This window comes from Halichoeres trimaculatus, unplaced genomic scaffold, assembly GCF_033239565.1.
Source record: "Halichoeres trimaculatus isolate MK-OKI-2021-1 unplaced genomic scaffold, fHalTri1.1 fHalTri1_scaffold_6, whole genome shotgun sequence".
NCBI classification, from domain to species: domain Eukaryota; kingdom Metazoa; phylum Chordata; class Actinopteri; order Labriformes; family Labridae; genus Halichoeres; species Halichoeres trimaculatus.
This window is the reverse complement of record NW_027437184.1, coordinates 27,403,820-27,426,223: the sequence shown is the minus strand read 5'-3', so window position 1 is coordinate 27,426,223 and position 22,404 is coordinate 27,403,820. Positions and strand designations below refer to the sequence as shown.

Sequence of the window (22,404 nt, the reverse complement as noted above, 5' to 3'; positions counted from 1 at the left end):
TTTGGCAAAAATAACATTTATACAAAGACAGTAACACCGCAGTCCAGCACTTTTTTAAATCTTTAACTTTCGGGATTTTCCTGATTCTTCAGAAAAAAAAAGAAAAGAATGAAAACCTTGATGTGTAGAGTGATTAAAGCTTTAAATATCACTTAGAAAATGAGATGTATTCTGTTTGTATCTGTTTAACCAAGCTTTATGTTTCAGATGGTAGGGTAATGATAGTGTTGCAAGCTAAAGCTATTAACTACTGTTTAAACAAACAAACAAAAAATTCTACAGTATGTTTACTCTTTTTTTTTTCTTTCTTAAAATAACCAGACATTAGTTTCAAAAGGTAAAGCAACAATTATTCTGGCGTCTGTGCAGCCTTTTCTATTCACTGTGTTCACAGGAACAATAATAAACGCTATGGGGTTATATTTACTGAATATTGAGTTAAAATATTGAATTTGAAAAGCATAATGTGTACTGAAAATTAATGTTTTGAAAATGAATTTATTCTTTTAATTGAATTATTTTTTTAAATTGAATTTGAATTTGTATTTTGCCTATGAAATTCAACTCTTTTTATACTTTAATTCAACTTTTTTAAACTTAATATTAAAAAACACAGAATTCAATTTCAATTCACAAAAAGCAGATTCAGTTTTAAAATTCAGTTTCAATTCAGAGCGGCACAACCGTTACGTCATCTAGTGTCCGTAGGGAGACTAATCGAGCACAGATTCACAGACACCCTCTACATGTTCATGGACTCTCCTGTGTTGTGTCTAGCTGTACTCCCTCTCCCCTGAGCGGGACGATCTTCAGTTCAACGTTGGCTGAAGACCAACGGTTGAATAATCAAGTTAGAAATCACACAATACACATGGTTATCTGTCCACTATGTTACCCTGCGATCGACTGGTGACCGGTACCGCTCTCTACTACCGCCTCTCGCCCAGTGACAGCTGCAACCGCCCCGCAACCCGAAAGGGCTAGCCGGTATAGAAATGAATGAAATCACATACACGCCCCGCACCACTCTCGAGTTGACAACCGAAGATGGCTGCCCCCCCTTCAAAACAGTTATTAAACTCCTGTAATAATCAGTTCATAAGCACTTCTGACAAATGTTTGTAACTCTAAATCAGCCCTAAACATAGTACTGTTCAACTTATACTTGTAGAAATGCTACCTCAGTGTTATTTACATCCCTCGTGTGGTATTTGTGAACTAAGCGCAGGGCGTGCTAACAACAGCTAACACAACAGCCCTGGTATGTCAGCATGGATTGCGGACCTGTAGAGGGTGTCTGTGAATCTGCTCGTTTAGTCTCCATGACGAGCACAAGATGACGTAATGGCCGTGCCACTCTGAATTGAAATTGAATTTTGAAACTGAATCTGCTTTTTGTGAATTGAAATTGAATTCTGTGTTTTTGAATTTTAAGTTTAAAAAAAAGTTGAATCAAAGTATTAAAAGAGTTGAATTTTCATCGGCAAAATACAAATTCAAATTCAATTTAAAAAACTAATTCAATTAAAAAAAATAAAATCAATTTCAAAACATTAAATTCCATTTCACATCATGCTTTTTCAAATTCAATTTTTTTAATTCAAATTCAGTTTCTGATGGCTCAAATTTAACCTCATAAAACGCAGCCATGAAGAAGAAATGTTTACATCTGACGACTGAAAAATGTTTGTGCAGGCTTCATGTTTTTTTTTGTGTGATGCCATGTATGTGCTCAAGTGTAATAAAAATAAAATGTGCCAATAGTCTGGAAACATACTTTCTTTTTTTTAACATCCAGACCTGGAAATGAATGAAATCAGATCCAGTGCAGGAGCCCTGTGCATGAAGATGCTTTAAGACTGGCATCATTCGAAAAACTATTTTCTGCACAGACTGAAGTCATACGTGTACTCCAAGGAAAGCTAGAAGGTTGTACAGTTAACTCCCAGGATGTAATTCTAAACCATACAACCTACTACCTCAACCCGGATGCACACATTTGCAATAAGAGTTCCTCTTATCTATCTGTTCAACAAAGACCGGCTTCCTGTGGCTACTTTGTCCTCTTTCTCTCACTCAGAGTATCATCCCTATCGTCATATTTCAGCTTTGTACCTAACAGGGATGTTGTGCTTTGTAGAGAAGTCAGGGTCAGATGATGAGATTAAAGTTCCCATAAATTCAAGATGGTTCTGATTGATCGAGAGTGTCTCAAGCGGATTGTCACCAATTCAAAAATATCAGTCTGAAAAACAAAAAGAAAGAGGTCAGAGGTATTTTTTAAATAACATTTAGTAATTTTTCAGAACCTTAAACTGAGCTTTTCCATCAAAAGAGAGGCTTTGTGAAATGTTCACTTGTGTTCCCTGTGAGTGATAAACTTCTAATAAGCTACTGGTTGCATGTATTCCCTGTGATTGTGATCGGGTATCAATATCCGCATCAGTTCCCTCCTTTTCTTCCTGTTTTTAAAAGAAAGGAGGGAAGTATGTGGAATTATATACCACGGTATGAGCTGTTTCATGGGAACTTTAATGTGTAAATCATTTCTATTCACATAAAAGTCAGAGGTAAAAAGAAAAAAGGGGCAAAAGACGATGTTCACACCACGATGACAAAGACCCACAGAAGCGAGCTTGTGCTGACAGATTTGCCACAAGATCGGATCTACGGGTTTGTGCCAAATGGTAATAGCCAAAGTATCAAAATAACTGAGCAAAGGCTAAAAACGTAGCATTAATCTGAGCCTCTGATGATGTGATGAGAAAGTGTAAGAGTGGATGTGTCTGACATGTCTCAGACAATATCATTTAGTGAGAGATGTCAATCAAACACAGTGTGGGTGTTCTCGTAAAGCCAGACCGAGACGGAAAGTCGAAAGTTATTATAAAACAGGATTTAAGTTCTGTACGGCTGACGGATACAGAAACTGCAGCAGGAACTTTTGGTTCAAACTCACCCCAAAAAAGAGAAAGTTCATCAAACAGATGGAGAAAGGATTGTGATAACTCACCCTTCATGGGAAGTGTCTCGCTCGAGGGGTTTTGCAGCTCGGGTCAGTTTTTAGTTCGCCGTTCTGAAAACAGGAAAAGAAAGTTTGTTTTTAAACTCCACACACTCAGTGATATGTAAGAGAAGTTTTAAGGCCAGATATTCAACAACATGGCTCCTTTATTGCTTTTGGAATTAAGAGCTACACTATCATTAAGCTGCATGAGAAAAAAAACGAGAAGGTGTGATGTAGAGAAAGGAAAAAGAGCAGTATGAGGTTACCAAGCATGCCAGTAACTGTTCCAACAACACCAGATCCACAAGAGGGAAAAAAACAGATTACTGTATTTTCTTAAGTTGCTCTGCCTCGGTATGGGAGCGTCACATGCCTCAGAAATCCCCAGATATGAAATTAAGTCCGTAATAATAACAATCATAACTCTGCTGTGGACTGCGATCCCAAACCAGCCCGCAGAATTGCCTTAGCAGCCCTCTTCCTGGACGGCAGCAATGTGGCTGTGGTGAGAGGTTAGCAAAACTTAGCCAAGACCGCAGATAGCAGAGAGCCGAGCCTGCGAGGGATGCCAGTGTAATCAAGCATGCCACGGTCGGCTACCATTAACTGTGCCAGTGCCAGAGAGACACAAACAACAGAAGATTCCTGCGGCCGCACTGCGACAAAGGACAGCCTGAAGTGAGGAAGGAGTGAAAAGACACTTACCCAGATTTCTACTTTCCTGTCTGACTTATCATTTTTCTCTTTCCACACTTTCTACCTGCGAGTTAGCAACGAGCAGCCAGTGTTACAACCACAGCTGGTTTTCTTTTTTTTTTTAGGTAATGAGAGGGATGATGAAAAGACCGAGGGGTACTTCTAAACCGAGCTCGCTGATACGGGTTCAGTTCAGCGATGTGCCGTCCGCCATTTTCTCCGAAACAAACAAGAACAAGAGAAGAAAAAAACGGTATAAAAAAGATTAACTGGCATCATTATTCAGAATTTTCCCCTTTTTCTGCCTCTGTGTGTCTCAGTCTGTGTCCCTCTCCCGCTCGCCTGGCATCATTACAAACCCTGGGCTGCAAAGATCACATGATTTCCTACCAGAAAGCCACAGCATTCCCAGTAAGTATTCTGCTGACATTGTGAAGACATCTTTTGTCTAAATCAAAATGTTAGCCTCGGCCTGGCCCCCCCCTCCCAAAATCTGGCACCTTCTAGGAGGAGGAGGTGAGGGGGGCGGCAATGTGAAGGGTGGTGTTAGGCGTCATGGCAACCCTTTACCTGGCAGGCTGCCCAGCACCCCGAGGTGGGGAGAAGTAGGGGCTAATATGGTGTTGAGCAGGAATGCTAAGTGCTTTCCAAAGTCAACTCTATGGGTGTGCTGGTTGCTTAAGATTTCAGCTCAGATGCCAGAATGTTTTTGACAGAGCGGAGAGAAAATACTGGACGCATGACAAACTAACTCAAACTGATTCGGAGATATCTTTAGATGACTCCAGAAACGTTGTTCCTCTTATCTGTAGCCCATCAGACAATTTAGAAAATACAAACAGAAGATAATTCACAGTGAATTAAATTATTGAGTTTACTTTGTATTACACTACTTGTTTACACTACAAAGTTGTGTCATGTTTGTCTTGTTCCATGTTCTGCATAAAACATAGACAAAAATACAAATGACGTAATTCCACTTTATACACACAGAAAGGACTCATCGTTGAAACTCTTCAACTATAACCTAAAAATATTTATTTTCCTTTTTTTTTAATGTCTTCTATTTGTACGTTGATTGATGATGTCTTTATTCTCAATGACAGCTTAAACCTTGCAAACAATTTATGACGTCACAAGGTGGTCGCCATCTTGCTTACAGACATCAGGCCTCATTTACTAAAAACCTCCTTTTGATGCTTCTTTTATTATTTGGGCTTAAAGAGAAGTCTAGGGAGATTTCTTTAACCACAGAAATGTTTGCACCTGTGCTGTTTAAATTAATGTGAGTCCTGTTTTTGTAAGATTGAAGCTGGTGCTGGATGTTTGCAATTAGTAAAGGTATAAGCCTCTTTATTGCGTCTACAGGGTATAAAAATTTACAATTGAGTATTGATTTGTGCACATTCTGGCGCATGGTTTTTACTAAAATTGCTGGTAAACATTTGAATATTTTATTGTTATATAATTCTATATACCTATTTTTTTGCCTTTTACCTAAAACATTACCAGTCTTATCCCACAGTAGGGCATGCAGGTTAATATCTAACACTGGTATCGGATCAGTATCCATATTGGTTGATACTCAAAGCCCAGGTATCGGCATTAAAACCAGAAAAGTTGGATCGGTGCACCCTACTTGATATCAAATCTGAAAGGGAAAATAACCTGAGTCAGATTTATGCTCCATTTTTTTTCAGTTACCACAATTTCAAAATCTGCGTCCATAAAATGAGCAAGGATGATGGATTAGTTATTAACTATGCTCGGTAAAGGTTGGCTATCTGTGGCATGAACATGTTTCTTTTTAACACATTTTATTACATTAATATTCTCATTGAAATGGTTATTGTTGTCTCAGGTTAGCTCGTTATTATGAGTATCTTTCATGCTTATACACCTACATATCCGGCCAACTACAATGACGTTGACCTGTCTTTTTCAATTCTTACTTAGTGCTGAGTTTATAGCCAAATTCGAGCATATTACAGTTTAGACCAAATATGGCATGCTTGAAATAAAAGCTGACAATAAAGAAATCATGTGTTTATAAAAGTATCACAGTATAATGTTGCTTATGTAGTAAAAATACCAACCAAAAGACTTACTCTGCAGAATAACTAAAGAGGCTTTGAATTCATTTTTTAATTTCACTTTGCTTATTAAATCAGAAATACCTCAAAGTCAAAAGAAAAAAGGGTCCAAAAAACTTCTGGAAGTCTAAGTTCACGTTTTTTTCACAGCTGTTTTGTATGGAAGACGTTTCTTTAGAAGAGTATGAAGCTTCGACTGCTCTGATAACAGGACAACCCTTATTGTAAGGTTATTCTCAGGAACTATTCCTAAAAAACGTCTTAAGACCGAATCATTTTCTTGTTTAACTGGCAAAAATGACTGTGTCCTTGTTTGAGGGGCATAACATTTTGTTTTTCCTGTGGAATAATTAGGGATGGGTCCCGAATTAGGTACTTTTGCAGGTACTGACCGAATTCTGTCAAAAGTACCGGGTATCGATTCATGTGAAACCAAAAGGTACCATGTTTAGGTACCTAAATGCATCCTTGTGACTGTGAGGGAGTGGAGGAGTAGGTGATATGCCATGCTGGACATGAACATAGCATTGCAAGATTATATATTGAAGAATAAATTTGTTGAATTGAATTTTTTTATATTTCATTATTAAACAAATTGATATTTTTTACCACATAGACACAAAAAAGTACCGAAACTTGGTACCGTATTGTTTCAAATGTGAAAGGTACCCATCCCTAGGAATAATACTTAATTGTTATTAAAACCAATTGAACCCATATGAGGACATCAGATTTTGGAAACTACTTGTTCAAAGACCAGGTTCAGGTTTTACTTCTGTTAGGTTCTGATCCCAAACAGGTAGAGAAAATAAAAAACTGCAGAGCTAACTAACGCTTGGGTCTGAGGAGATTAATCAAAAACATTGATTTATTCAAAGTAAAATTGGCAGTTAAAGGAGATAAAATGTGATGACACATAAATTAAGCACCAAAGGCGCCTTTATTTATATATCTTAGATATCAAAATAACCTGGGGTCAACCTGCTGGGTAAAAAAAATTGCTGATGGGCATAGATTTTGTTTCTTACATCATTACTCCACTTGAGTCGTCACAAAACTTTTCTTACTTTTAAGCAACTTTGCTCACTGTGTCTCAGTCTCTCCCTCGACACCACAGCAGTATGTCATGGGTGGTGTCACTGCAAACTGGCGTCAAACAAATATGACATATTTCAATTTCTACATCCAGTATCATGTTACTTAAGTAAAATTATAAACACAACCCTCAAACAAAAGTTATGCAGATTCTGTAGATATGATTAAAAGTTACACCAAGAAATGACCTCACAATAAAGAGATAAAGATGTCTGCTATGATCATATCTACTGCAGAGTCTTAAGGGTTAAAGTAGCCAAACTCTGACTTACAAACCTGATTATGAGAACTAGTTTCTCATGTATTAAAAGCAAACAAACAAGTCCTTTCATGCTGAGTGTTGCACATTAAATTCAGAACAGCGGACAAACACCATCAGGTGGTTTGTTACAATAACACGGGCATATGCCACGGACCTGTGACTCACTAAAGAGCAGAGAATCCACCAGAGACGAGATTAAAGTTTGCCCTGAGAGCCTCACCTACGCTGGCTGTTTCACTCAATTTAACACCAAACTGCTGAGCATCTGCCGCACTCACACGGCGACTCGGGACAAGATCACAAATTAAGAAGGAAATGCTTTGTTTGTTGGTGAGACGTGATGACTACAGGAAGTGCTGTTTGAAACTCTTATTACTCATTTGGGCTTTTTAACCCTTTGTTTAACATGCTGTAACTTTAACATATTACATATTAAAAAGTCAATGGAAGTTTAATACTCATCCATCAGATTTGACCAATCTCCATCCACCAAAGGCACAACAAGCATCCAAAGAGCTGAGACTGAAAAGGGAGAAGCTCAGTAGACTACACACATGAACCACATATGGAAAGATTTACTGTAAGCCAGAACAAGCAGCAGCTTTACTTAAGGTATTCCTTGTGTATATCTGAACAGCTTTATTTCATATTTAGTGTTTATTCAGGGAGTACAGATGACGATAAAAGAGAGCAAGATTTTGGAGCTGCTTCTAGAAAAGCCAATTGGAAACAGATTGTTGTGTATGTTCTGGCAGCGTGGTTGGTATAAAAATAAGCAGGGAATGTTAAAGAGAACAATGAGATATCAGCAGCCATACATTTTTCATGAGAAATCCAAAGTATCTCGCCTACAGCCAGTGTTATCAAGCAGCAATCGTTGAGGTGTCTGGAAAAATCTGCTTGGGATATGTTCTCCTGATGGTCACCACATTTTATCAATTGAGCTGATTTTTCATGCCATGTGCCACGTTCAGTGCAGAATGGGAGGAAAGGGACAATGGTGCACAGATACGTCATTTACTGAATCATGGGCAGTCAACTTGTTGCTGGGAGTGACAATCTACACGTCAAGGAGACAAGTGGCCTTAAGGACTGAGTGACATTCTGGTAAAACAGTGGCGCCCTACACCAGTCACATCCAAAGTTAGGCCCGAGGTCCACTTTTACATGGCCCCTGGCTTTAATCTTACAATGTTTCAATCATGTCACATAAAGAAATCATGTTCTGAATTATGTGTTTCTTCACATATTCTGTCAAGTGCACAAACAGAAATAGAGTTTAACTCGTTACGTCTCACAAAACCAAATTTGGACTGCAGAACCTTGGGAAATTCTTACAGCTGACATTTTTATATAAATGTACTAATTGTGATATGAAAATGTGCTTTGTGAACATTCAGAGTTAAAAACAAAAAAACATAAGAAGAAAGATGAAATGATGCATGAAAAGACAAAAACTGGTGCGTATTAATAGTTCAGAATGCAGGGTAAGAAATAGGGATGGGTACTGAATTAGATACTTTTACAGGTAAAGTCTGTCTGTAGTCCCGGGAACTAATTAATGTAAAATCAAAAGGTACCATGTTTAGGTACCTAAACACATCCTTGTGACTGTGAGCCGGTGGAAGAATAGGTGATTTTCCATGCTGAACATGAACACAGCATTTCAAATTTATATAATGAGAATAAAATCTTAAATTGAAAAACTTTAGGATTTTATTACTAAAAAATGTACAAATTCCCACATAAATATACACAAAAGTACTGAAAATTGGTACCATTGAGTACCGATACCAATTGCCAAGTACTGGGCATCGGTACCTTTTTTTTTTTTAAATGTGAAAGGTACCCAACCCTATTAAGAAATATTTAGGGATAAAACTGATTATAAAAAAATAAACCCGATAAAATCCAGATCCTGATCATGCCATTAAAAAGAGACTGACACATTTTCCCTATATCGCCCCCTGATGGAGAACATTTTTCACGAGAAGAATCAGAGTTTACTGATGTTTATGCATCACAACACTGCAACAATCTGACCACTTAGCATCTGGTTTCAAGAGTCAAGAGAGAGACAGGTGAGGTTTGATGTCACAAGTCTGTAATGCTGGCACAAGTCTGTTTGACTACATGGGTGACTGAATTTTACAAGAAAAATCAAACAGTGTATATAAAACTGCTACTTTTATGGTTAAATGCAGATTCAGATTCCTTTATTATCACGTTACAAGCACAGCAAAATGTAAGCCGTCCTGACAATAAATACATCAGTAAGAGCTGCAGACGCTCGGTCATTTTTATAAAATAAAAATGTGGTTGTATATGAAAAACTTTGGATCTCCCTGTGCTCTGCACACTCAAAACAACAGCTTTACCTCGAGAAGCCTCCCTTCAGAGCTTTAATCATTGCGTTCAATCACTGGTGCACAACAACATTTTTTTTAATCAATATATGTTTGGGTTATTTTTAGCTTTCATTGATGAATCTTTTCCTTAAAATGCCAAAATATAACAGACACATGCTCATTAAGCTAACCTGAGCCCATACTGTTGTGCATTAATTACTATATGACATAAATAGTCATCTTAGACAAACCCTCATTGTTTGCCAACAAATCAATTGTCCTTGCATTAAAAAACTCAGTCTACTTGAGTAATTTCTTGAGATGTTTTTTTGTTATTGTTGTTTTTTAAATAAAATGGATCAAGCAGAGCTCTGAGCTCCTCATTATCAAACAGATTCAGCGAACACAGATCCAAAACATCCTCCTGCTGAGAGGGTCATTTCATATCCTGGAAGACAGGAGGCCAGGGTCAAAGTTCAAATGAGAATGGGGGCTGTGGAGGACTTCCCTCGGGGATATACCATTGCAAAACCAGACAGGGGAGGAAAAATCAGACAGACCACTCAACCTGGTAATACAAACGATGGTGAAAAATCTATAGTGAGAGGGGGAGGGGGAGGGGAGGCAGAGGGAGACACGGCGAGGACAGACTGAGTGTGCGCCGATATGAAAAAGCTTCATCATTCAAGTCTCTGTCTCTAGAAACAACAACACACTCCTGAGAGAGCAACAACATTACACCATGAATGGACCAATCTATCCCTTAAAATATCCTGACAACAATGAGGATGAGTCTCATTTTTGTTTGTGACACAGAACCTCAAGTTCCATCCCCAGAAAGGAGAAAATGAAAGACGTTAAAGACATGCTTACATTGAACATAGCTTTAAATCCACAGAGCGTACAGTATGTTAGGCCGTCACTACACATTTCATCTGGGATTAAGCTCCAAAATTAATTTGAGGATTGACTGCTGAACAAAAAAATCCTTAAGTCTAACCTTATTAAACGGCCAGAAACAATGTTGTTGGCTAGTCTTTACATATTGATATTAAAGGGATAATTCACAGAATTTCTCAAGTGGTTGACCAACAGTGTTTAAGCAGATCTTTCTTTGGTGAAGCATGTTAAGCTTTAAATTGTTGGACAGATGCTTTACAGTGTAGTGTTTTGATTGTGCCGGGCGATCATGACAATGTATTTATCCATTATCTTTACCAGGGTTGCGGGGGGGGCTGCAGTTTTTGGGCACACCCTGGACAGGTCTAGGGCTGAACGATTTTGGAAAATAATCTAATTGACCAAAAATGGGACTGCGATGAAGCATACGATTTTTATTTTTATTTTTTTTGCATTGTTCTTTTAACACAAGTTTTAAGTCATTTCATAGTGTGACTAAACAACAAAAGATACTGTTAGCATCTAAACAAGTCTGTTTTGCATTTCTTAATTGAAAAAGAAAAAGGAAAACGTTGAAATTTAACTGACCGTCAGTAAGAGTAACAAACCATAGACATTAAAGTGATCAAAGGGTGTGGCTCTACGATCTACTGGATGAATCTTTGTAGCCCACAAGGTTTTTTTGCCAGAAAAAAACAGCATTTTGACTTTTGCTGGTTTTAAGGGAGAACAAGTACAATTTACTATACTCCCTTCAGGTCTATGTACATTAAACTTTTTTTTTTTTTCTAATTGCAGCCTTTTCGATTTGAAAATTGTATTGTATCACATTGAGATGTCGGTTTAAAATTGATTAATTCTTCAGCCCTAGACAGGTAACACATAGAGATAGACAACCAGTCACGCACAAACTCACACCTACGGCAACTTGGAGCGACCAGTTGACCTGATGAGCATGCTGACCATGCAGCAAGGCTTCCGTCTAGCCGGGGAATCAAACCAGGAACCTTCTTGTTGTGAGGAAACAGTGCCAACCACTGTACTACTGCGCAGCCTTACAATCAGAATCAAAGGAAGAAGACACAAATGAGGGTTTTGTTGATTCACACCATTGGATATAAATTCAAGTTGTGTTTTTACAGAGAAATCAGATATCATTGCTTAGTGAATGTAGGACTTAAACCAGTGGTTCCCAAACTGTAACTGTAACTGTGCCAGAGACCAGCAACTCTCTTCTGTGGGAATACACCAATAGGCCAATCCAAAAACAGACAAAAACAAAGCAAAAAGCCCAAGATACTTAATGTAGCTGATCGGTAGATAATATGACTACCTATGTGCACATATTAATGTGTTTCCTAAATTAATCTGGCTCCACTGATACTGTCGTTATCCTGGCTTAGTCATCTCAGGGGTCTTAGGGTAACAAAGAAATGTGGAAAGCAGATGAAACACTATCTGTTTGAATGGTTTCATATAAAAGGTAAACACTATTTTAGTTTATATTTTTGCAACAATGGATGAACTAGAAAAGCAGTCAAAGAGCACAGACCTCCACCAAGTATATTGTGATTTTCATGCAACACTTAAGTCATACTTTAATGTACAATTTGGTGTTAGTTGCAGGTTTGTACGATAATTTGTTACCTGACAGTGTTGAAAATTATGATGACCCAGTACATATTTCATGTTCCAGATCTTAGTATCCAGAATATTGCCAGGATCTGGATCGTACTTTTACACTTGTCAGAAATGATGGTGACCTTGTCTTTTATTGTTTTGCAAAGCAATTCGACCGTTTATCATGGAGTTATACACACATATGGTGAAAACGGCCCTATCTCACAATGATAAAGAATCCTTTAAAAAACTCCTGGATCCAGACGTTGATCCAGATCACCTCCAAAATTTAATCACTTCTTCCTTATCCCATTTTGAACATTTCCTGATAATTTCATCAAGATCTGTGTGTTAGTTTTTGAGTTACTTTGTTCACAGACAGATACACTCTCCTCATTGGTGGAGGTAAATATGGAGCTGTGATAGTTTTTAATTTTGGAAGGCAGACTCAACCATCAGTGTTCGCCAGCCCCCTCTTAGGGAACCACTGACTACACCCAAGTGTTTTTATGTCAATAGCTGGATAAATTGGACAACACCTAAACTCTACCCATATTCTATGGATTAATCTCTAGATTATTATTATGACAGTAACAAGGAAGTGTACAACATTCAAGAATTAGGACTAAAAAAATATATTTTTTTGGATGTGGGTGAAATTTTAAAATTTGAAAAAAAAAAAATCCACAGTGGATTAATGAAGAAGTGTTCACGTGATAAGATCATCGTTGTAGAAAGTTTGACACATTCAATATCATCTTCACCAAAACAGGACAAACCAGCAGCCAACCGTCTGAAAGGAGAATAATTTGTAGTGTTTCTTCTCCACAGGCGTGCCAGAGACAGGGTGTTATTTTAGGCTGAAAGCTTTTATCTCCATTAATTTCATGTTGCCTCAAGCTGTGACAGCAAACAGTCAACAGGTTAATATGCACAGAAGTTAAAACAGTTCAGCTAATGACAGACGGACTCATCCAGCCACTTCACCGTGTTTGAGGATGTGACTCGACTTGCCAAGAATACAATAATACCAGAGTGAGCAAAAGATGTTTTGGATTACATCTCTGTCCCAAGGTGTTATGCATATTCTGAAAAAAAAAAGAAAGGAAAAAACACAGACGATGATTGACCATGAAAGAGAAAGCTGAAGCTGCATACAAATGTCCCTGCAGACAGGCTGAGCCTTTCTGTGCCCTCATCTGGCCCCTCTCTGTCTCTCCTTCACTCCCTTTCTCTCCCGCCATTTACAAAGAGAAGACTTTCCTTTTTTTTGTTTTTTTGTTGAATCAATTTGTTGACATGAATATGCAGATGCACAAAGCAGGAACAGAAATGTCAGCACATTACAGATGTTGAGTTTTTTCTTACACCTGCAAAATGAATTTTGGAAACCTTTAAGAGCCCTCTGTGTACACCAGCACAAGCGTACAGCCATCTGCGTGCAAACAACACAAAAGATTCAGCTGCACCGAAGCAAAAGCCAAGACGTGTTTTTCCCTTAGCATTTTACAAAACCAGAGCTCTGCCTCCAACGTCTTAGCTTTAAATTCGTGCTGCCTATGCTCTCAAATATTGACTAAATAGCTCAGGATGACAGCAATAACACGTTCTGCGATTGCTATCTGAGGGTGTAATGTTGCTTTAAAAAGCTAGCAGAGCTTTGCCGAGCAGCCAGTCAGGGCGATGACTTTGCCTGACCCACCTGTCTGTTGATCCTGCTGCCTAGCACCAGACTAAACACTGACATTTTACCACGGCTTATTGGCTGCAGCTGACTAACCAACAGCCAATCAGCACGCAGGGAGGGATGGATGGAGGTTGAGGAGCAGACTGTGAGAGCGGGGGGGGGAGGAAGAGGTTGTGCAGAGACAACCAAACCTCATACAAACTCCCACTGAGGAAAAAAAAAAAAATCTGCACCAAAATGTTTTTTTCTGTCTGCGTCTTTCTGGGTCACACTCTGCATCTTAAATTAACGGCACTTTGTGGGAGAGGTACGAGCAGCTTTTGCTGGAGTATCTGTTGCTGATCCATAACAATAACAAAGTAAAGGGCGTCTCTTTCTGAAAGGCACAGAATTGATAAACCGGCCTCAGACGGAGCTGCTATCAGGCCGTGCTTTTACCGTCGCTGGGAGAAGATCAATACTTAATGAATTCCAAACGGCGGTGTTTCAGAAACATAAATGTATCCTACACTCGAGTGCATAAAGTAACCTCTGCGGATCGATGAATATGACATTACACACAGCCAGAGGAATGCATCTTCTTAATTGACCTGAGCATTTTCAAATTAATTCAAACGACAATTAAAATGGATCGGACTGTGCGGCACCTTGGTCCTGGAATCTCTCCGAGCTTTTTACTGCGTGTGCGCCTCACCCCGTGACCCTGGCCTTGTGTTTTAATTACCGCTGTCTGCTATCAGGCGGCTCAGGCAATACCACAAAAAACAACAGAGGAATGAAAGGCTTAGTTTAGCATTTACATAGTGATGGAATTAGCTCCAGACACCGATAAGGTTAACGTTGTCCTCTAATCAAATGTAATTAAAAAGTACACAGCTGCTGTACAGAAAGGCTGTAAAGATGCTGTAAGGAGAGTTTGTTTTATAAATATGGATGCCAAAACTGTCCCTGGAAGAAACGCCTACGTGGTTATATTGTCAGGGAAGAGGAAGTAGTTTCTTTAGAGTGCTTTAATATCAAAATGCGTAGATTTAACACTGAAAAGTCAGAGAGAGAAAAAGCTTTCTGATGTGTCTTTGTGAGATTGACCTGATTTCATCACGCTGATAGAAAGTCGAGTGAGTGGGAGTTGTTTTGAGAATTTTACTTCACACAATATTTTTTGGGCTTTTGTGAATAATTTTTTTTGTTTCTAAAGTGTCTGATCATTAAATACTTTGATACGGAAGAAAAATGGAACAAAAAAATAAAGTTTAGAGAGGACAAACCTGAGCTCGGTCACTGTTTGTCTGTTGCTCATGCTGTTGGAAAAGACACTCATGCAGATTACGGACAATTGCTCTTGACATCATAAAAACAAAACATTTAGAGGCTAAAGTAGACCAGAGTATGATTGATATTTGCTCATGTTAAAGATAATAATAATAAAACTACATAAGTGAAGGTTAGTCGCTCATAAAAACAACTCATTCAAAGACACCAGAGACTAAATTACTTATTCAAAAGACCTGATTTAAGAAAATTGATTCAGGCAAACAAAAAAAAAATTAAAAGGAGTCCCTCAAATAGAAACCTCTCCAAACACTCCTGTGTTTTTCCCCACGTCAAACTCAAAGCCTGTTTTCAGCTTCTCCCAGCTTTAAAATCTTAGCGACAGGTGTGTCACTTTCAAAGACAGTGCGACTATTATACAACACAAATAACTTTCAACAGGCTATCTCTTGAGCAGCGCCCCGTAATCGACTACATTAAGGATGACTTCTCATTTAGGAGGCAGAGCAGGCAGTTATCATAATGATACCTTTTCTCTGCGCGTCCTCACCAAATGCTTCTCCAAAGATAATCCCTCTGCACAACCTCTCATTATCAAAGCAATCTCCAGACAATGGCGAGAAGAACACTGGAAACGACATGAATTAGTGTAGGACTATGGAAATGATTGCAGATTCAAGACTTTAATTAGGCTCTTGCAAAAACAATCAGACACAATTAGGAGGGGCCAGTCAATAAGTTCAAGTCATACGCAAGAGGAGATGAATTAATATTTGATGACTTTTAAATGGCTATTTGAGCTCAGATGCCTTTCACTCACAGTGGGATACTTGATGGAGGAAAGAGTCCACATCTCATACTGTGGCTAATAAAACAGGTGACTAGCAGGTAAATCAGCAGGTGCATCAGCTCTGCCTTCCAATGAAAACAGCCATTAGCTTGTAATTGACTTACTGAAAACCATCTGAGTGGTCCCGGAAACACACTCTGAATTCATAAGACATCCACAGAGCCAAATACAGATTTCACTGAGGTCAGAAACAACTTTAACACAATTTAACTTTTTGATGGAGAGCTCTGTCAGGTAAAGGGATAAAGTGTGTGAAACAAAACACAATGGAAGATAAAGTTAGACAAAGATTTGGTATTGCTATTAGGGATGGGTACCGAATTAGGTACTTTTATAGGTACCGACCGAATTCCGTCAAAGTACCGGGCACCGATTCACGTAAAATCAAAAGGTACCATGTTTAGGTACCTAAATGCATCCTTGTGACTGTGAGGGAGTGGAAGAGGAGGTGATTTTCCATACTGGACATAAACACAGCATTGCAAGGTTATATACTGAAGAATAAATTTGTTAAAGTGATTTTTTTTAAATATTTTATTATTAAACAAATTTATATTTTTTACCACATAAACACAAAAAAGTACCGAAAATTGGTACCGTGAGTACCGGTACCGACTGCCAAGTACCGGGCATCGGTACCATATCGTTTCAAATGTGAAAGGTACCCATCCCTAGTCGGCTATATCCAAAAACCTGTACAGACGGGTACCTTTCAAATTTGAAACAATACAGTACTGAGCCCCGGTCCCTGGCAATTGGTATCGATACTCAATGGTACCAATTTTTGGTACTTTTGTGTGTTTATGTGGTAATAAGTATTAACTTCTTTACAATAAAATCTCAAAGATTTTCAATTTAACATATTTATTTCTCAATATGTAAACTTGCAATGCTGTGTTGATGGCCAGCATGGAAAGCAGCTACTCTTCCTCTCCCTCACAGTCACAAGGATGCATTTACGTACCTTAACATAGTGCCGTTTGATTTTACATGAATCAGTACTCCAGAAACAGTCGGTAACTACAAAACTACATAATTCAGATACTCAGATTTATGAAAAAAAAATGCCATATACTCTTCTGATACGCGAAAAATTACAAGCTATTTATCTCTTAAGTTATTCCACCAAATCTGGGAAAAAGGGTTCATTAAGGAGCAACTTTGAACAGAAATACTTTGACTTTTTTGCCTCTTTCATCAACTGATATTCCCATATCATTCTGCAAAAAGTTTGATTAGAGTTCAGAGCAGATATCAAATCCTGGACCAATCTAACTAGTAGGGTTGACAAGAAGTTGAAAACTTTACACAAGATTTTTGCTCTATGAAGTCTGCTTAGTCATAAAAACCTCTTTTTCTGTGAGTTTCACCTGGTGTGTAAAAACTGTGCTGAAAGGCTACACAACTCAGCTCCAAGACGCCCGAGTCTTTAATTTGATTCACAGTGTGTCACTTCATCTTGATTTTGATGGAGAACAGAATTGATACACATAAAGATTAAAATGAAGAGAAATAAATTTCTGTCAGATTTTATGAACTGTGTGAGAAGTGACATCCAACATAACCTGAACTGGTGACATTAACATTAAACATAACTGTATTATGACTCTGGAGCTTTTGTCAAGGTGGAATTTTAAAAGATCAGACTCCAGACATCATAAACTTTATTCACACCAGAACATAACTCAATTACATACGTTTTTGATACGTTTTACATTGTAGGCAGCTCATTTTCTGTATTTTGATGTAGAAAATCAAAGATTGGTGCTGCTAGCTATGCTAACATTACAGACTCTCTCAGCAAACCTGTAGACATTGTTGACCAACACACACAGCAACGCACAAAAGATGACATGCTCTTCCAACCATGCCGCCAGTGTATACATGCTGTTGTTGGTGTTTATCTAAAACAGCCGTGATGTGTTCATGTAATTTAGATTAACACATTCTCTCTTTTCTATGTAAGTTGCACCCATTTCAAAAAAGCCAGCATGACAGCCACACATTGAGTGAAATTTGTACCATCTGAAGAGTTGAAGGTCAATTTTTTTCACCCCTGGTTCACCTCGAAATGATGGCTCTATCTAACCAGTTTGGTGATATTAGTTTAAGATTATTATTTTATACCAGTAAGGGGTTTAATCAGTCTGGGACCATCAGAAGCTCAACTCTTGCCCATTCATGCACCGGCATATCACACATGACAGAGTTTTATTCTTTTTGCTAGCTCGTGAGATAAACTTGCTTGAATGTGTAAAACTAGCATAGTGTCCTCCACAATAAAACCTGTACAGTCCTCTCCTGAGCTGTAGAAGTCTTCAGACATTATTGCATTTGAATCAGTACTGAACCAGTGCAGTTAATGTTGTAAATCAGACCTTGGAACAGTAAAGATGGAGGCGCTATTAGCATCTGTAATGTGTGCTTATTATGAGTTCCTCTGTTAGCGTGTTGTTGTTTACCTTTTGAAAGAGTAATGACTCAGGAACAAAGGACTGCAAGTGTACAAGAAACTGATGCATCTTAGTGTTTTACACCAGATAGCCTAACAATGCCTTACGTTCAGTCCACACTGACAGGGGGAAGCAATGTTAAATGGTTGCTGTCTATTGACAATTGTTGCATTGTTGGTGTCTACAATGGTGGCTTGTACTTGTTCTCAAAAGTTCATTATGCTCATCCCTTTCCATCCCATGCTTTCCTTTTGTTTGGGGTTATTTTACTTCTTTAGCTTTGTTGTGATAAGCCAAAACTCTACCTGAAGAGATCAGTGTCACTTCAAAGTAAAAAAAGACACTGAAGAAGACACGTAACTGAGCCGTAGTTCATCCTTCATATAAATATGATCAGATTACATTTTATACAAGCAAAGCTGCTTCTGTGGTATTCATCAAATTCTATAAATTTTTAATACTGAAAAACCAGCCGTGCATTTATACCAAGGACTAAGTTCAGAAATGTAGAATGAAAATGTGGTTACTGACCTAAAAAGCTTCATTTTGTCTCTTAAAAATAAAACCACAGACGCAGACAGACATGTTGCAAACATCAGTGAAACTGACATCTGTGTAACTCTGTATCATGTAGTGGATTTATTGTGCTAGGCCTCTGTGATCTCCAGCATACAACCAGATCCATATGACACATGTAGACTGACAGCACACTGTATGGGTCTAGTAGATATATGAGACAGATCAGGGCTTACAGCATGAAACCACATCCAGCTGGAGGAGACAACAAGGTCAGACAACCATGGATTTATCTAAACTTTACGTCCAATCTTCCAGAATAAAACTATTTGTGTTGAATTATCTTTTCTCTAGCTGCTCGTACCAAAGCATGGAGCATCCTGGCATGGCCTGAAGGTGTGTTTGTGTGGCAGAAATGAGCTGATGCTCTCAGCTGACAACATGTGGCTGCCTCCTGCCCACAGCCATGTCTGCTCACAGAGCACACGTCAGTCAGCGGTGAGTGCAGGCAGAGGAGCAGGACGGGACGGAGTGGGATTATAAGGCAGCCTGGTGTTTCCACTGGGGTCTCCCCTGCTGGGCTGCATGGTCCCAGCTCCCTTTGTCTGCTGTTAACCCGTTAAATCCCATGGAAGGGGCCATTCACAAATGTGTCACACACTCCGGGGGGGCATTTTGTGAGGAATAATGATCTTAAAGGGGTTACACAGCGTTGCAACTGATTCCAACCAACCCCCCTTTCCATCGCCCCCCCACACACACATTCATTTGTTTCACGGGGTGTTTGCGGATTCAGTGATTGTCCACTGTTGTCCTAAGTTCTCACAAACAGCTTTGAAGGCTTTCTAAAGGAGGATGTCCCCGTGAAGTCAATCCACACCAACACAGTCATTGTTCAAGAGACTCCTCCAGCAAGCCTCCACCCTGAGAGGGAGGAGAGGACCTGAAGATTTTATACAGCAATGGTCTTAACTCAGACCTTCAAAACTACCAATGCTAAGAGACAATGTTCCAACTCTGAGCTCAGCAACTATAAACTAAGGACTTCCACCAAATCCCAACCACTGTCTTTGTCCTTTTAATCTTTTTTTTTTTTTTGTCAAATATAAATTGGCCGCAAAACTTTTTATTTTATTCCTGTCTTAGATTTTATAAGAATTTGTTTTAATTTTCCTCAACTTTTATTTTTTCATGCTACCTCTGACGGCTTTGGGTGTCAGCAACAAAGCAGAAAAACAACAATTTGATTCCGATTAAATTTTAGATGACCTTTTAGAGAGCTATGTTAAAACCCTGACTTTAAAAAAGTTGTGATGTCGCGTAAAATGAAAAAAAATGGTTTATATACAATTTAAACACTGTGTTTTTTCAGAACAGTACAAAGATAAAGACATTAAATAGTAGAACATCTTTTTTGTTTTATATTGTTGTGAAAAAAAAACAAAACATTGCTGATAAAATAAGAAATAAAACAAACACAAAAACACTTATTTTCAATTTGATGCAAGTTTTAAAATAAAAAGAGTTATCAACAGGCCTGATTCATTTTCAAGTTAACCGCACTATTACATTTCAAACAGTTGAACATTTATCTCTAATGCAAACTAAAAAGACATCAAACTTTTAATTTGGGAAGTGGCCTAGTTAAGATTAAGGACCAGGGATCAGGGTCTATCACACCAACATGGCAGAGGATTTAAGGGAAATGGGCAACTTAATCAGTCTGTAAAACACAACATAAACCTAAATGATTTCACATAGTGTTGAAATAATTAAGCTAATTTGATGAAGTAAATTGTTGGCTCTGATGTTGGACTTCATGTGGCCTTTTCTGCTTTTCTGTTGGCGGGTCATTGGCAGCTTTTCACCCTTCTTTTATCCACATGTATGATGCATGTATGTGCATGGGAATGTTTGCAAGTTCGGAGACCCCCGAACAGTTTGAGTCAGGGGAAAGTACGTGCAAAAACTGTAGGCTGTATGTTTAAGAGAACGCTGTCACAACCTGACATTTCTTTCAGCTGGTTCTTCCCCTCAAGGATAAACTTCATCCACAATAGGTAGGGATACCCTCCCAACAAATCGCACTCTTTATCACTGTGGTGAGCACAACTTCAGAATAATGTTGCTGAGTGTACCCATAAAGAGAATTAGGGGACTTTTTCAACTACAGTTTACGATTATCATGAAAAGATCCTGAGAAAAAGGAGGAATCTTGCTTTAAAAAGTGCAAGGCCGTAAAACCAATACCAGATGACCCTGAATGCAGCACTGCATTAAAAACAGACATGGCTCTGTGGTGGAAATCACCGCATTGGCACAAAATTTTCACCAAAATCTGCCATAATTTGTCTCTGAGCACACCATTGCATCTGCAGATACGCACATATAAACATGATCCAGAAAAGGGAAATTTTAACATTTTTTTTGGAAATCATGGACGGTGTATTCTTTGCTCCTAAAAGAAAAACGAGCATTGTTATCAGGGCAAAGTTTAACAGCCAGTATCGATGATAGAATAGGGATGAATGCATTGACCCAGTAAAGCTGGACAATACAAACTGGTTGTATGAATACATGAATATTTGCATTATGAATGACATTTCTGTGAGGACAATGGTAAACAGGTCTGATTGTAGTGTCTTTTTGTCACCTTCTAAAAACAAATGGTGCACCATAAAACAGAAAAAATAAGAGGAGACCCTAAGCTATTGAGCCACCAAATAAGATAACACAACTCAATGGTGAACATAATGGTGTGTGTTTTTGAAATGTGCTGCTGGCTTTAAGTTTAAAATGAGCGCGTTAAATTAGATTTGGGGTTTAAAATGATTCCCCAACCATCAAATCCTATTTTTGTTATCTTTTTTTATTTTCAGCATCCAAACTTTTTTTGACTTGTATGTTTTGAGGAGGTTTAGCTGGTGGTAAAAATAGAAAATCAGTGTTTACAAATGTAGTTAGGGAGGATGTTTACATTATTATATGAGGATGTAATACCTCTTATTATGCCTCGGGTGCACAATGGTATAAGAATTTAAACAGTTTAGATCAGTGAATTGTATTCTCTCCTGTGCTGTTGTTAAGCACTCTTTTTAGCTGACTACATCTCAAATGTGTGTGTGTGTGTGTGTGTGTGTGTGTGTGTGTGTGTGTGTGTGTGTGTGTGTGTGTGTGTGTGTTAAAGGCAGAGATAGAGAGCACACTTGCAGAAGGTGTTGCGGGTTCACTTAGAGAAAGTGTAATTATACTGCAGTAATGCCCTCCATGATTAATGATGTGGGCCTCCGAAACCAAACCATCGGGCCAATGGCAAATTACCACTATAAAAATAAACCATGATGTGAACAGGCCAGCGAGGCCAGGGCACAAAATGTCTCTTAGTGTGTGTGTGTGTGTGTGTATTTATATATATATATATATATGGTGTATGAGCGAGGAGGTGGGAGCTCTAGTAACCCAATTAGTGTTGGTCCACTGTCAGAGAGCAGCTCCGTCTACATCAGAGCTCTGAAGTCTGAGGAAAAAAGTGTTTTGTCGGCATTTCTGAGATGAGCTCACATGCATAATTAGACGGGGAAAAGAGAAAGTTGGAGAATCATCTC

General features: G+C 38.5%; 1 long non-coding RNA gene across 1 annotated transcript in view; it reads right to left on the bottom strand.

Annotated features, from left to right (window-relative positions):
* The window catches only part of LOC141792044 (uncharacterized), a 74,989-nt gene that overhangs the window by 22,488 nt on the left and 30,097 nt on the right, over positions 1–22,404 (bottom strand). The window contains exon 2 of the long non-coding RNA XR_012598344.1: positions 3,014–3,076. This is a non-coding gene — a long non-coding RNA (uncharacterized LOC141792044). The remainder of the gene's footprint in view (positions 1–3,013; positions 3,077–22,404) is intronic.